Here is a 15885-nt window from a genome sequence, read left to right as displayed (position 1 = left end):
CCGAGTGAGGAGATCAAATTTTTCACAAAATTTTAAAGTACATATTAAGCAAGTTCTTTGTCTGTTGAAGTTGAACCATAGCTCCAAATAAACTCACTATTGACCTCTTGTCAGTACATAAAATGCAGTCTGTTGAAAAAGTTGTACACAACCAACATCATTCACTGGATAGTATTCTCACCAGAAAAAATTAACTGAGAGTATCCATCAGACCGTGCATGTCATCCATATGCACTTATCTTTTTTTGATTATGTTACCAGTACACATGTAGTTACTCATTACTGATTTGTAGCACACAAAATTGTATCCTGTCAGTCCAAATAACATTTCACAATTGCCCAGTTTCAATTACGTCTTTGATGTTGGCACAACAGCTTCTGTCTTGCCCTACAAATTTTTAACACTGGAAGTCCTATATTTACTGGATCAGGGGCACAGATTAATGTAATACCATTAATGAAGAATATTCTTGTTGGAATGCACAACAGAAAAAACACACAGTCACTTCTAAAATAAGTATTTCTGATCACAAGTACAAGGTCTCACAACAAGTGCAGTGTTCAGGTTGCCACATGATGAGATAGTTAGAAACAGTTCAATAACAAAGTGAACTGCACGTGGGGCCAGAGCTGAAAAAGTGCCAGACAGTGATCGTCTACACAGATGCATGTGGCAGGTGGCACTGAATGCACCTGTTCAGTCATCATACTCTCTGTCACTTGGCCACCATGTCTCCTCCAGTGCCCAATACCTAGCTGGTAATCTAGTAGGTTACCACACCTCTTCGGCCACGAGAGAGTCTTGAGCTGCATCTCAGCATGGTGACCCACAACTGGCCAGGGGTCTGGCAGTGCAAACCAGGCCAATGGCATCAGGGGTGTTGGATGGCCTCTCTGGCTTCAGCAGCTCCTGTTCAGTGCAGATAGGAGCCCATGGCCAGAGAGTCGCTGCGCAGCATCATGACTGGCATTGCTGAATCTCTGCCAAAGATAGCAAAGGCCACACAATGTCCATGTTGGGTCCCAGCATGGAAGAGAAGTGTAGTGGCTGGGGTGGCACAGTCAGAACTGGTACCACAGCCTGGTTGTCTGCCAACATCCGGTCCACTTCAGCTGACATACAAACAGAAGAAGATGAGAACAGGACTGTGGTGCAGTAGGGCAGGTTATAAGTTCTCAGCTTTAATATTTCAGGCCAATTGTCTCAGTAAGCTGCTCGATGTCAGTCCACTTCACCATGTGTTGGTAGACACTTGTCCAGCCAATAAAAATATTTATGAAGAAAATGCGTCTAAACACTTAACAAGCAAAGGCCAAATAACTCAAGCTTGGAGGCAGAATCTGTAAGTTCATAAAAATACTGGGCATTAGGGGTTCTAATTAACTTCCTTAAAAATGTTTTAAAGCTCAACTAATTAGGCTTTACAGTCTCCAGAGCATATTTTTAATGGTGGTCAAGTCTGTATTTACTGGCCAGTTAATACTGATGCCAGTTAATGACAGTTTTACTACAAGTTCTCCACACAAAAGCAACCAGAAGTTCACCATCCGATTTTCATGCTCTACACAGTCACTGACCCATAGCTATTTGTGAGTTACTATGTCCAGTCATTCACTGGGTTTCTTAAAAAGAAGTGCTCACCATAATGTATCGTAATATTCACAAAATGTGCCGCATAAACTTGTAAGTAAAAAAAGTTTACACACAAGTAACTTCCAAACCAAAGCATTTAAAAAAAATCCAGGCTTTCACTGAAATGTTCAAATATGTACAAGAACCAACAAAATGCAAGATTTCCTTCCTCTTGGTACAAATTTGCGTATCATGGTTTACCACTGATTTACAATAAGACGGTCCTTGAGCAACTCCCAGAGATATAGAACTGTAGCAGAAAACATTACACAAATTGTGGGAAATGTTTAATTTCTATTGGCTAATGATTTAAGCAGCCAATCTGAACAGCTCCGGCTTTTATATATTCATGATAATTCCCAAGTCATCCTATAGGATAACAGAAACAGTTTATAAAAGAAATTCTGTATTTACTAAACTAAATTTAATTTAAATAAAAGAAATGACAGTTGGTTTATCACCAGAAATGAAATGCTAATTGATTTAACACCTAATTTCTCTTTTGGCTGCTTTTATACAAAAGCGTACATACTAGAACACATATTACATACAATACGATTTATGATTGCACAAGAATTTTCCCAAGCACATATTTTACGCAGTGCTTAGTAAAATAAAATATCCACTCTCTCTCACAGTCTCTTCACAATGCTCACATAACAAAATGTAGTTAAATAATAATTTTTGAAAGTGGTTACTGTTGCAACAGAAATCTTTTGTAATAAAAGTAAATAAAAGTCTAGAAAAATAACATCTATGAACTGAATCTTTTTAGTTATAGTTCAGCTTATATTATAGATGAATAGAGTGCAGTCCCTAGCTCTGTTTTGTAATGCCAGAGAATTTATTTCAGGCTTTAGGTAACAGTTTATATCTCAAAAAGTAGTGAAGATATTGAACTGTGATTTTTACAGTATAGGTGTATTGTCAATATAAGACTGCATACAGAGTGCAAAAAAGACCAAATAAAATTTAATACTACTACATCAGATTCAGAGGATGTGCACATAACATATTGTAGGCACGCAGTAGCCAAGCACCTTGCCCCGTGACAGCTGTGCTGATGTGAAAAAAGCTGGTCTCTCTCTGGCTACAAAATGAGACACACATCAAGATCACTTACTTTGCTGTGTGAGGTGGGAAGACTTTGAATAATTTGCTATGTTACAGTGGGTGTTACATAGGTCAGAGAGTCCGAAGGCAGAAGAGCCCAGGACCAGGACCAGGAGGAAAGGAAGTAGAGGCTGTGACAGAGGAGAAATTAAGGCCAGTGATGTCATCACAATGGCTGATTACTGGAGGCACTGGAGGAGGAGATGACCAAGTCCACAGGCACAGCTGAGTTCAATGGCACATCACTGTCCTTTTCCCCATGTCCAGGGTAAACATACGGTGGCCCCAGTACTGCCGGAAGACTGCCATAATCTACCCGTCCTCACCCAAATTCCTGTGTCTTCATGCAAGTGCCCAGTCAGAAACGGGGAGATGGCACTGTGGACAGCCCCACAGGCAACAGTAATATGAGTTGGAGATGTGTGCAGGGCTCATCTGGAGAAATGTCAACCACGTACTCCCGTATCTGTGTCCTGAATGTGTGCTCAAGACTTTCGGCCTCACCATTCAACTGAGGGCAAAAAAGTGGTGACACCAGGTGGTGAATGCTGTTGTGGCAGCAGAATGCACTGAAAATCTTGGAAGAGAATTAAGGTCCATGGTCTGACAACAGCGTTAGAGGAAGATGACCTTCAATAGTGAAGATTCTGCAAAGCACAGTGACTGTAGATTCCACAATTGTGGACTGACAGTTGATCACAGATAGAAAGTTTGAGTACGCATCAATGATAATCAGCCAGGTATTATAACAGAAGGGTCCTGCAAAACTGACATGAACCCCACTTCCACAGGCAGGAGGGCTGAGGCCAGGAAGGGAACGTGGGTTGCGACCTGCTATTCTTCACACTGTGAACAACTGGAAATAAGATGCTTTACCTGCTATTTTGTGCCCAGCCAGTACACAGCACCAGTCAGGGCGAGCTGTTAAGTGTGCGAGACTCCCCAGCGAACTTTGCGCCAGAGACACAGTACTGTCAGGCACATAGGTTCCGGCAGTACCACACAGGGAGACTGTTGGCCAGTAGTGAGAAGGATAACACCATCCACTAGGATGAGCTGACGCCAAAGGTAAAAATGATGCAACCGGTTTAAGTTCCCAACAGGAATATGGTCAGACCAGATCTGTGGTATGTACAGCTGACCCTGTTGTAAGATAGTGCCTTTCACCATCGCTGCAGCTACACGGGTTGCATGACAGACAAGGCATCCATTACCCAGTTGAGACTCTTTGTCCAACTGGAAGCACAAGATCTAATACTGGTCAAACTCTGGATCGAGACCCACTTGGGGGGGGGGGGGGGGGGGGGGGTGTCCACGTGATGTATTATTGCTAAAGTGAATATTTTGTTGTGGTACCTGCTGAGAAAAAGTGCCCAGCAATGGAGCCACTGGGCAACCCTCTCAGGTAGCTTCACTGCTGGTGCAAAGAAGGAGATTAACAGCTTATGATCCATAATATGGTAAGACTTAACAAGGGGAGTGCCAGGGTTGGGGAATCTTCAGAGTGGGACGGCACGTGTTTGCAGCACTACCCCATAGAGTTACAATGCCCCAGTCGTAGGGCCAGATGGCCAGCCATGCTCGAGAAAAACGCTCCGAAACTTTCAGTTTTACAGTATATAATACCCATGCATCCGTTCACTGAAGCGAATGGCACAGTGGTCGATGCAATATTGGTAGCAATTCGTGCTTCACATTTTCAAAGTATCCATTTGCTTTTCCTTACTGAAAAAAAAAATACAATGACATTCAAATTGAAAACTTTTGTTCTTTCAACATTTTCAACTTTTCCAACCAAATTATTTCCTTAAAATATTCTTTTGTACTGTATATTGAAACTGTGAGCATGGGAGAGTAATATTCATATTGTGAAGACTATGTATAATGATATGTTTATTCACTGAATTCCGAAATTACATAAGAGCCAGAATTACACTCCTGGAAATGGAAAAAAGAACACATTGACACCGGTGTGTCAGACCCACCATACTTGCTCCGGACACTGCGAGAGGGCTGTACAAGCAATGATCACACGCACGGCATAGCGGACACACCAGGAACCGCGGTGTTGGCCGTCGAATGGCGCTAGCTGCGCAGCATTTGTGCACCGCCGCCGTCAGTGTCAGCCAGTTTGCCGTGGCATACGGAGCTCCATCGCAGTCTTTAACACTGGTAGCATACCGAGACAGCGTGGACGTGAACCGTATGTGCAGTTGACGGACTTTAAGCGCGGGCATATAGTGGGCATGCGGGAGGCCGGGTGGACGTACCGCCGAATTGCTCAACACGTGGGGCGTGAGGTCTCCACAGTACATCGATGTTGTCGCCAGTGGTCGGCGGAAGGTGCACGTGCCCGTCGACCTGGGACCGGACCGCAGCGACGCACGGATGCACGCCAAGACCGTAGGATCCTACGCAGTGCCGTAGGGGACCGCACCGCCACTTCCCAGCAAATTAGGGACACTGTTGCTCTTGGGGTATCGACGAGGACCATTCGCAACCATCTCCATGAAGCTGGGCTACGGTCCCGCACACCGTTAGGCCATCTTCCGCTCACGCCCCAACATCGTGCAGCCCGCCTCCAGTGGTGTCGCGACAGTCGTGAATGGAGGAACGAATGGAGACGTGACATCTTCAGCGATGAGAGTCGTTTCTGCCTTGGTGCCAATGATGGTCGTATGCGTGTTTGGCGCCGTGCAGGTGAGCGCCACAATCAGGACTGCATACGACCGAGGCACACAGGACCAACATCCGGCATCATGGTGTGGGGAGCGATCTCCTACACTGGCTGTACACCTCTGGTGATCGTCGAGGGGACACTGAATAGTGCATGGTACATCCAAACCGTCATCGAAGCCATCGTTCTACCATTCCGAGACCTGCAAGGGAACTTGCTGTTCCAACAGGACAATGCACGTCCGCATGTATCCCATGCCACCCAACGTGCTCTAGAAGGTGTAAGTCAACTACCCTGGCCAGCAAGATCTCCGGATCTGTCCCCCATTGAGCATGTTTGGGACTGGATGAAGTGTTGTCTCACGCAGTCTGCACGTCCAGCACGAACACTGATCCAACTGAGGCGCCAGGTGGAAATGGCATGGCAAGCCGTTCCACAGGACTACATCCAGCATCTCTACGATCGTCTCCATGGGAGAATAGCAGCCTGCATTGCTGCGAAAGGTGGATATACACTGTACTAGTGCCGACATTGTGCAAGCTCTGTTGCCTGTGTCTATGTGCCTGTGGTTCTGTCAGTGTGATCATGTGATGTATCTGACCCCAGGAATGTGTCAATAAAGTTTCCCCTTCCTGGGACAATGAATTCACGGTGTTCTTATTTCAATTTCCAGGAGTGTATCTTTGTCAAAAATACTCAAAACAAAAGATGTGTCTTACTGCAGTTAGTTTCAACGCGAACCATGCGTATTGGAGCATATTGTGGAAAACAGGAGATCATCACTGATGATGAACGATCAAGTGAATTTTAATACAATCTTCTCGAGAATTAATCTCTCGTTCCTGTTCAATTAACATGGCGCTATTTTGCAGGCATTTAATGAAATTTTTCACCTGTCTGTAGAAATAAACATCACAGGGCTTCACTAGTGGTGTACACTTCTGTGGAATAACATTGAGGATACATGTGGGATGTAGTGCGTCATCCTGGAAAACGTTGTCAAACAGTTCTGGTTGTGTTTGCCCTCCCCAGGAGTTGACGATGAGGAGAAATCTTTTGTTCCCAACACAGAGCTTCAAAGATGTTTTAAAACACTCGTTGTACGTGTTTGTAGTCAGCTTTCCAGATTTTGATGACGTCATAATGATGTCCTTGTATGTTTTGGTGTATTCATCGATCGTCTTCTGGACTCGGGGTCCAAATGCACCTGTTGTCTCCTGCAGGCATACGAAAACATTCGGCAGGACACGTCCAGAAAAAGTAATAGCATATTGTGCTGTATATGAATGAGTAACTTTCTTCGTATGCACTCTTTTCACAAGTATGGTCTTGCTTCCTTTGTGGGTGAGCGTCTAGTTGAAAGTAGACTGGTGCTGACATCCTGGAAGCAAATGAAACAGCCTGATATTTAACGACGGAAACGATTGTATGATTATATAAGAGAATTATTCAAATGGATATTCGTTGTTTGAAATACCATTTATAGAATGTGATATCATTTTGTGTCACATACCTGTTTTATCCTTCTTGATAATATAGTCCTTGTCAAGAGTGGGTATTAAATCTCGAGTTTCTAGCCGGAAAGTTTCTGCAACAGCCAGGGTTTCTTCCAGTGTCACTGTTTCCTTTCGTGATACAAATTTTGTTACTTTCAGTTGACGAATTCTGTGCCGTTGTTTAAATCACACCACCATTGACTAGAAGCTTTAAATTCAAAGTTTTCTTATTGTGCGGCCACTGCTAAAGACCATTGTTGCAGATTTTGAGTAGTAACTTGCTGATAATTGTGCCTCGCTTCGACAAAATGATCGGAAGTCCACGAATCTATCGCTGTGTATTTGTCAAATACAGATCCACCCTTTTTAATTTCGTCTTCCCATCATGTTAAATATTCCCATCCTTTACTTTTCAGCGCCTGCAGACTCCACTGAGGATGTGCTTTCACAATGTTGACGCATTGTATTTTGTATTCTAGTGGAATATATGTAGGATCTTTGGATTTTTTTCCCTGGGGGGTCATACTCGTCCGAAGAATCGTCTATTGTAGCCTCTTCGAATTCTACATCTTCACCACCTTCATTCTCGTGAAGTAACTCATCAACCACGATAGTGTTTTCACTCAAGAAATCTATCACAGTGTTGTACAACTTCTGTGCCATCAGCATAGCTTCGTGTGGAATTGACGGCGAACCTTCTGACGCTAGTAAATCGATTTCAACCAGCAGTGCATAGGAATGGGTAACTGCATCTTTAATCAGCAACTGTGTAGAGAATCGTCGGTAATGTCTTCTACAAGTCCCTCAGAACTCGTGATGTGTTTACTTCGAAGCACTGTAACAACAAAACGTTAGCAACAGGAAAAACTTTCACACATGTGTACTCGTTCTAAGCGCGCAAAAGCTACGTTCTGTCTCCAAGTATGTCAAATGCCCCTTTGTGGGGGCCCTCGTTTAAAGCGATCTCATGACACTGAAGTCGATCGTGTACCTGAACTAGTCAGACAGAAGCCGTACGCTCCTGTTTGACGGATGTTATGTATAATACACATGACAGAAATGAAATATTGTCACTATACAATACGAACGAATATCTGAAGCAAATAATTTGGTTAGAAAAGTTGAAAGAAAAAAGTTTTCAATTTGAATCTCATTGGTTTTTTTTTTTTTCAATCAGTAAAAGCAAATAGATACTTTGAAAATATGAAGCACGAATTGGTGTATTCGTGCCATTCGGTTCAGTGAGCGGATGCATGGGTATTATATACTGTAGGACTGAAAGTTTCAGAGCGTTTTTCTCGTGAATGGCTGGCCGATGGCCATATGACTGGAGCAGTGTAACACTATGGGGTAGTGCTGCGAACACGCGCCGTCCCACTCGGAACTTCATTTCCCAACCCTGGCACTCCCCTTGTTAGTCTGTTTACGAAAATATGAAATTTCTTCAGGGTGAAGATAATCGCAAGGGTCTCCTTTTTAGTTTTCAAATACCCCTTTTGCGCGGAATTGTGTGTTCTTAAAGTGATCAGATATTCAAAGCCATCCACATCTGTATGAGCCAGGTGGCTCCAGGCCCTGTTCAGAGACGTCCGCCAACACCACCTACTGTTTACAGGCTGAAATGTGGCAAGATATGGCGCTGGTAAGAAGTGTGTTCAGAGTCTTGAAAGCCCTCTCACATGCTTCTTATCGGACAAAGGTACACTCTTCTACAGATTGTTCAGCAGGTGCAAAATCAATGCCATACCCAGGATGAATTTTCCATAATTTGTGATCTTCTGTATTGGTACGTAAGAAAAGCACTGACAAAAAAAAAACATTAGTGCAGCTGCTACAAGCGTCAGCAAAAGATAACGTTTTCTTTTCTTTCGCATATCATCTCAGTGTCAGGTCAACAAGCGGCCTACATCGAAAGAAGCAGCCCGATTAAGAATTAAGAACTGTTATACACACGTCAAGAGATAAATACTGTCACCATCACACGAAATTCAAATGTTGATTTGCTGAGTACAGTTGTCAACAACCAAAGTAAATTAAATAGCAGCCAAAATGACACACTTGCCGCAATACTTCAGAAACTGGATAGTATGAACACTAATTGCACTAGTTTGCGAGCAGACATAAAAAATATGAACACCAATTTGCGAACGGACATAAATACAAAATTTGACAGTTTGTCGCTAAACCTTACCATACTCACACAAGACATAAAACAGAGGCAAAAACAAGTTTTAAGAGATTTTCAGGATAGTCACCCAGTAGATCAGTGATGTGGCAAAGAATTTTCACGAGGAGATGAATGTAAAATTTAAAGACATGGAAAAACAGTTAAAACAAGATGTACTTTCCAAATGACATTATGGGTATAAAACAGAAATTAGACACTCTTAATGAGCAGAATGATACAGTAGACCAGCAAATAAAAGCAATGAAACAAACACACACACATACACACACACGCACGCACGTGCGCGCGCGCTCTAACCTGGAAGCCACGCGAGCACAATTAACTTCCACAGTAAAGAACATCTCTACCGTAGTAAACAAACTGCACAATGATTACGAAAATATACCAACAGCTATTGATGAACTCATGTTAAAAGTAGAATTGCTTGAAATCGAATCAGTCTGCGCCAAAAAGGAAAGAGACAAAATTAATGAAAATTCATCTGATGTAATTTCACAAGCTGGAGTAGGTACTTTAGACAAAACCATTCCCGCAGCAGAAAAGGTAGAAGGAATATAAATTAATCAGTGATGTAGTTGAAAAGATTACTTAGCAAAAGGAAAAAGACATTATCAACAAAGTGAACACCAATTTGCAAACTACAGAGCACAGGATACGCAACTACCTAGGTGAAACTAGGTGACACGCCACTTGTAAACATAAACGAAGTACCAGCCACAGCAAACCAAAGTAATGTACGCACATAGATCATTGCAAACCCTACAAACAATGCCAATAGCAAACCCTACAAACAATGCCAATAGTAATGACTGACCACAAAGTGTAAGTTTACATGGCATAACACCAGAACATTGTAATTCTGTCAGAGACGGCAAAGGACTTGGAAGAGCAGTTGAATGGAATGGACAGTGTCTTGAAAGGAGGATATAAGATGAACATTAACAAAAGCAAAACGAGAATAGTGGAATGTAGTCAAATTAAATCGGGTGATGCTGAGGGAATTAGATTAGGAAATGAGACACTTAAAGTAGTAAAGGAGTTTTGCTATTTAGGAAGTAAAATAACTGATGATGGTCGAAGTAGAGAGGATATAAAATGTAGACTGGCAATGGCAAGGAAAGCGTTTCTGAAGAAGAGAAATTTGTTAACATCGAATATCGATTTATGTATCAGGAAGTCGTTTCTGAAAGTATTTGTTTGGAGTGTAGCCATGTATGGAAGTGAAACATGGACGATAACTAGTTTGGACAAGAAGAGAATAGAAGCTTTCGAAATGTGGTGCTACAGAAGAATACTGAAGATTAGGTGGATAGAGCACGTAACTAATGAGGAGGTATTGAATAGGATTGGGGAGAAGAGAAGTTTGTGGCACAACTTGACTAGAAGAAGGGATCGGTTGGTAGGACATGTTTTGAGGCATCAAGGGATCACAAATTTAGCATTGGAGGGCAGAGTGGAGGGTAAAAATCGTAGAGGGAGACCGAGAGATGAGTACACTAAGCAGATTCAGAAGGATGTAGGTTGCAGTAGGTACTGGGAGATGAAGCAGCTTGCACAGGATAGAGTAGCATGGAGAGCTGCATCAAACCAGTCTCAGGACTGAAGACAACAACAACAACAACAACAAACACCAGAACCAGTAACTACGAGAACTGTAAATAATTATGGCATCTATGTAAACACAGCACAAAATACAAACAGCTTGCCCACTACATTTGCTGACGAAGATCTATTAAGTGATTGCAGCGGCGTATTCCACTGATGAATTCTTCTCGGATTATCAACCAAGTGGTGGCGTCGTCTTGTTACAACATTTCAATGAGTTTCGTACCCATCATCTTCTGGCGAAGTGTTGGGATGGTCTCTCTCTGCTCCTTTTTGACTTTCCTCTCTGTGAGGAAGAATCTTGATGAAACTTCTTTCTTGGACTTTTTGATAATGTCTGGAACTGGCAAGGAGTGCCGATAATCTGTTTCTTCTTCTTGTCTATGTGACGCTTCTTCTTCTTCTTCTCCTTCTTCTTCTTACTGGTGACTGAGGACTGTTCCTCGGTATTGGTTTGATACGTAGCGTATTCTGTCTGCAGTTGTTCTCCGTAGTACAGAGAACAGATTAGACCCTTCATCTGCAAAATTAGTGAAGACAGGGTAGGAATTAATGAGCTCATAATCCTCACTGGAGAGTCCAATATGACCTTCTGGATAGGTATTTTGGTGGTGGGAATATGTACCATCGCCAAGCGAACTAGCAATCTTCTTCAGTACAGCACTTGCACTATACATGTCCGGAAGTGGGAGGAATGGTACTTCTTTCCACTCTTCTTCCTCTTGTGCAGCTGCTTCAGTGTCCTTTTGCTGTGTCACCTCCCCTTCGGCAGGCTTGTCGGTTTGCGTTGCCACTGTTGCGAACTCCTTCTCTCGTGCAGGAGTCGTCTGGGTGGCGGTGTCTTCTCTGGTGGCGGAGTCTTCTTTGGCTAAGCGAAGTTCTGCGTCAGCACAGCTATCTGACGCCGAGCCTCGCCCAGTTCCGCCAACATGGCCGCCCTCTCTTCCGCCTTGGGGATTTGAAGGCGGACATGGCTTCTTGTACAGCGTCCTTTAGACGCCTGGAGATGACGTCTTCTGTACAAGAGACCATCTCTTCATGTGTGGTGGTCACCTGCTTCGGCATCGCCTTCTTGTCCGGTCCGCGCCAATTCCGCTTGTAGGCACAGGAATGGGCGTTCGCCGCGTGTGCGCTGCCACAGTTAACGCAGGTACAAGGAGTATCCTTCTCCTTCTTGTAGTTGAGTGTTTCGTGCTTACGTACACTTCAAACATGCGACTGCACCGCTGCAGTGCTTGGCGACGTGGCCAAGCTTTTGGCAGCGAAAGCATTGTGCTACGGTTTTCTTCTTCCTGTTGCCGGACGTTCCTGCTAGCTTGAGCAGAAACTCCGCTAGGGCTGCAGCTTTGCATCCCCTTCTGCATCCCGACATCTCGAGCACTAACAGTGGCAACAGCGATCCGCGTCTCGAGCAGCAACAGCTGGCCTCCGCAGCCTGAGCGGGAATGCCGCTGTTGGGATGCTGCTTGCAGCTCTCTGGTATGGACAACCTCCCCTGATGTGGTCTACAATATCGGAGTCTGTTGTCAATTGACATTTACTCCACAAGTATAAGGTAAAATTGACATGGATTAAAAAGGATTTGCTAAAACTTGTCTGATCTCGACAGAATAAAATACAAAGGGTGCTAGGAAACTAACGGCGAGAGGAAGAGGAATGTTTGTTCTTCTTCTGCTTAACTCTCGGAATAGAAGCGATTCTACACTGCCAGTCATAGTCGGTAAAAATAGGGAAGCGGTTTATAAGGTCCAAGTCCCTCTTACGAATGACGGCGGTCAGATTTGCAATTGCCCATCCGAAATCATAAGGCTTATGGGGTGGAGGTGGTTTAGGAAGATTGGAGGCTGTAAAAGGGTACGGGGTATTGTGATGCGCAAACGTCTTGTCACGCAATGATTGTGCGACCATCTTCAACAGTTCTGGCGCAGTGATCTCTGTCTCTGCTGGCGGCGTGTGGACTACCTCTTCTGTGTCCTGTTCTTGGATGGACGCAGCAGTTGTGACTTCATCTCCCAGCAGCGGCAGTCCCGCCTTGTGCTCGGAAGGGCGGGCGGGCGTTTCGATGCTCTTGGCCACGTCATCTCGTATTGCTGGTGGAGCTGGCTCGGAATCTTGTTTCCGCTGGTCCTCCTCTTTCGAGGAGGGGGCAGACATCTCATTTGCCACCTCCGTGGGCACCCCCACAGCGCCCTGCGTTACCGTAGGAGCCGGGAGACCGTCCGTCTGCGTGGCGATGGTGGCAGTCGTAGCTTCTCGCCCCTTGCGAGACTTGTAGGCCTGCAACTCGCGGAGGTGCGCGAGCTGGAGGCGTACCACGTCCACCTCGGCCCGAAGTGCACCCCTCTCCCCTGCCATGGCAGATTTGAGAGCGGCAACTGCGTTGGCGACAGCATCGTCGATCTTGTGAATGCTGTCGGGATTTCAGCAGCACGGCCCTCCACTCGCGACAGCACCGGCAGAAATGCCAGTGGCGTGATGCGCAGGCAGAGCATTTACCGCTTCTTGATTCCTTGTCAGCTCTTCTTGCGCGGTAATTCGCGGTCGGTGTGTGTGCCGTTTCTTCCCGCGGCCACAGCTCTTGAGGTAACTGCAGCCACGGTGGTTGGCGGTGTGTGAACCGCCGCAGTTGCAACATGTAGCAGCGGCTTCCCTGGGCTTCGTACACTCGCGTGTGAGGTGCGACTTTGCACACTTCAAACACGCAAGTACTCCTGTGCAGTCCGCGGCGAAGTGCCCCAGCTTCTGACAGCGAAAGCATTGTACAGCTTTCTTTCTCTTCTGTTTGCTGCCTAGTCCGGGCGCTTGGCCCAGGAGGCTAACAATCGCAGCAACTTGTTTTCGTTTTCCCTTTGGGCGTCCAGGCATGTTGGCGCGGCGAGCGAGAGTCTCTATGTTAGCCGCAGCGAGTCTAGCTTCGAAGTTATTGGGATGCTGTGTTCTGCATGTCTATATAGCTGCTTAGCCGTCGTCTGCTACTGTAGGCCAGCCAATCACGTTCCTCCGGATGGGGGCACCACGTCAGTAGCGGTGGGGGTGGCTGCGGCACGGACTGTCGTCGAGACCCAGTCGCTATGCAATCTGTCTGCACACACCACTGCCTTCAGATCGGAGTGTTCCTGATGTATTTTGTCAATTGTGGGATTTCACACTGCACTGAGCTGAAAGCCGCTATCCCTGTTGACTAAATTGTTGTGCAGAAGTATCTCCACTGCCACTTTGAAGATCGAGTCCCAGAAACCCTTGGCGCTGCACATCTTCTTAGTTTTTCGAATTCGAAGGTGTGACCCTCAACACTGTTATGTTCCGCAATGACGGAATTGTTTGTCCGAGTCATACGTTCCTGATTTGTTCGTTACAGAACTGGGAGATACATCATTGGGTCTGCTTGATATATTCCATCCCACATTCACACTCAATACTGTAAATGCCCAGCGTCTGTAACCTCAGGTTGTCTTTGGTTGAGCCAAGTATATCTTTAACTTTTTCGGTGTGCGAAAGATGGTCGTTATTTCGTACTTCTTTAATATTCTTGCAATCTTGGCTCTTGGCGGTCCAGCAAACGACAGAAACGCCACACATTTTGCTTCATCTTCTTCTGGTTTCTCTTCCCGCCTCTTGTGTGCACGCAAGGCGTGTCTTATTTGTGTCTCGGTGTAACCATTCTTATGGAAGGTTTCTCACAGATGTGCTAACTCTCGCTGTCACAGATCGACCTGGCTCTGTGTACTAAGGTGTTCACTACTGAGTTACATTGTGCTGGATGGTGGCAGCTCCGAGCATTGGGATATAAATAAGTCCGTGTGTGTCTTCTTTCTGTACACCGAGTGTCCCAACATACCATCCGGACTTTTCTTGATCAAAGTATCCAAGAAGGAAAGGCAGTCATTCTCTTCTACCTCCATGTTGAATTTGACGCTGCCATGTATGCTGTTAGGATGCCATAGGAACTCCCGTAGTTTTTCCTTGCCATGGGGGCCACACTACGAAGGTGTCATCTATGTATCTGCGGAACACCTTTGGTTTATGGCAGGCCGTGTTCAGAGCCACATCTTCAGAGTGCTCCATATACGAGGGTGAGTCAAATGAAAACCTCAAATATTTTTTAAAATATTATTTATTGTGCAGAAGTGGTACTTTTCAACATAATCTCCCCCACACTCAACACAATTCCTCCAGTGCTTACAAAGTGCATGAATTCCTTTGAAAAAAATTCTTTTTGTAGTCCCCACAATCACTCGTGCACCATGTGGCGTACCTCTTCATCAGAATGGAACTTCTTTCCTCCCATTGCATCTTTGAGTGGTCCAAACAAATGAAAATCACTTGGGGCAAGGTCTGGTGAGTATGGTGGATGAGGAAGACACTAAAAATGCAGGTCTGTAATTGTTGCAACTGTTGTAAGGGCAGTGTGGGGCCTTGCATTGTCATGTTGGAAAAGGACACCTGCTGACACCAATCCACGTCGCTTTGATTTGATTGCAAGCCGCAGATGATTTTTTACGAGATCTGTGTATGATGCACTGGTGACAGTGGTCCCTCTAGGCATGTAATGCTCCAAAATGATACCTTTTTCATACCAAACGAGTGTCAGTATAACCTTCCCTGCTGATGGTCCTGTTCGAAACTTCTTTGGTTTTGGTGATGAGGAATGGCGCCATTCCTTGCTCGCTCTTCATTTCCGGTTGGTGGAAGTGAACCCATGTTTGTCCCCAGTAATGATTCTTGCAAGTCATCACCTTCTCATTCAAAGTATCGAAGAAATTCTTCACAAGCATCAGCACGTCATCCTCTCATTTCAGGAGTCAGCTGCCGTGGCACCCATCTTGCAGACACTTTTTGAAACTGGAGTACATCACACACAATGTGGTGTGCTGACCCATGACGAATCTGTAAATATGCTGCAATGTCATTCAGTGTCACTTGGCGGTTTTCCTTCACTATGGCTTCAACTGCTGCAATTTTCTGTGAAGTCAACTCGTTGTGCCCGACCTGGACGAGGAGCATCTTCCACTGAAGTCACACCATTTGCAAACTTCTTAGTCCATTCGTAGACTTGCTTCTGTGACAAAGATGCATCACCGCACTGAACCTTCATCCGTCGTTGAATTTCAATATGTTTCACACCTTCACCAAGCAAAATCTGAATAACAGAACACTGTTCTTCCCTGGTGCA

Source organism: Schistocerca gregaria, chromosome 2 (genome assembly GCF_023897955.1).
Source record: "Schistocerca gregaria isolate iqSchGreg1 chromosome 2, iqSchGreg1.2, whole genome shotgun sequence".
Lineage (NCBI taxonomy): Eukaryota > Metazoa > Arthropoda > Insecta > Orthoptera > Acrididae > Schistocerca > Schistocerca gregaria.
This window is presented reverse-complemented; position numbering follows the sequence as displayed.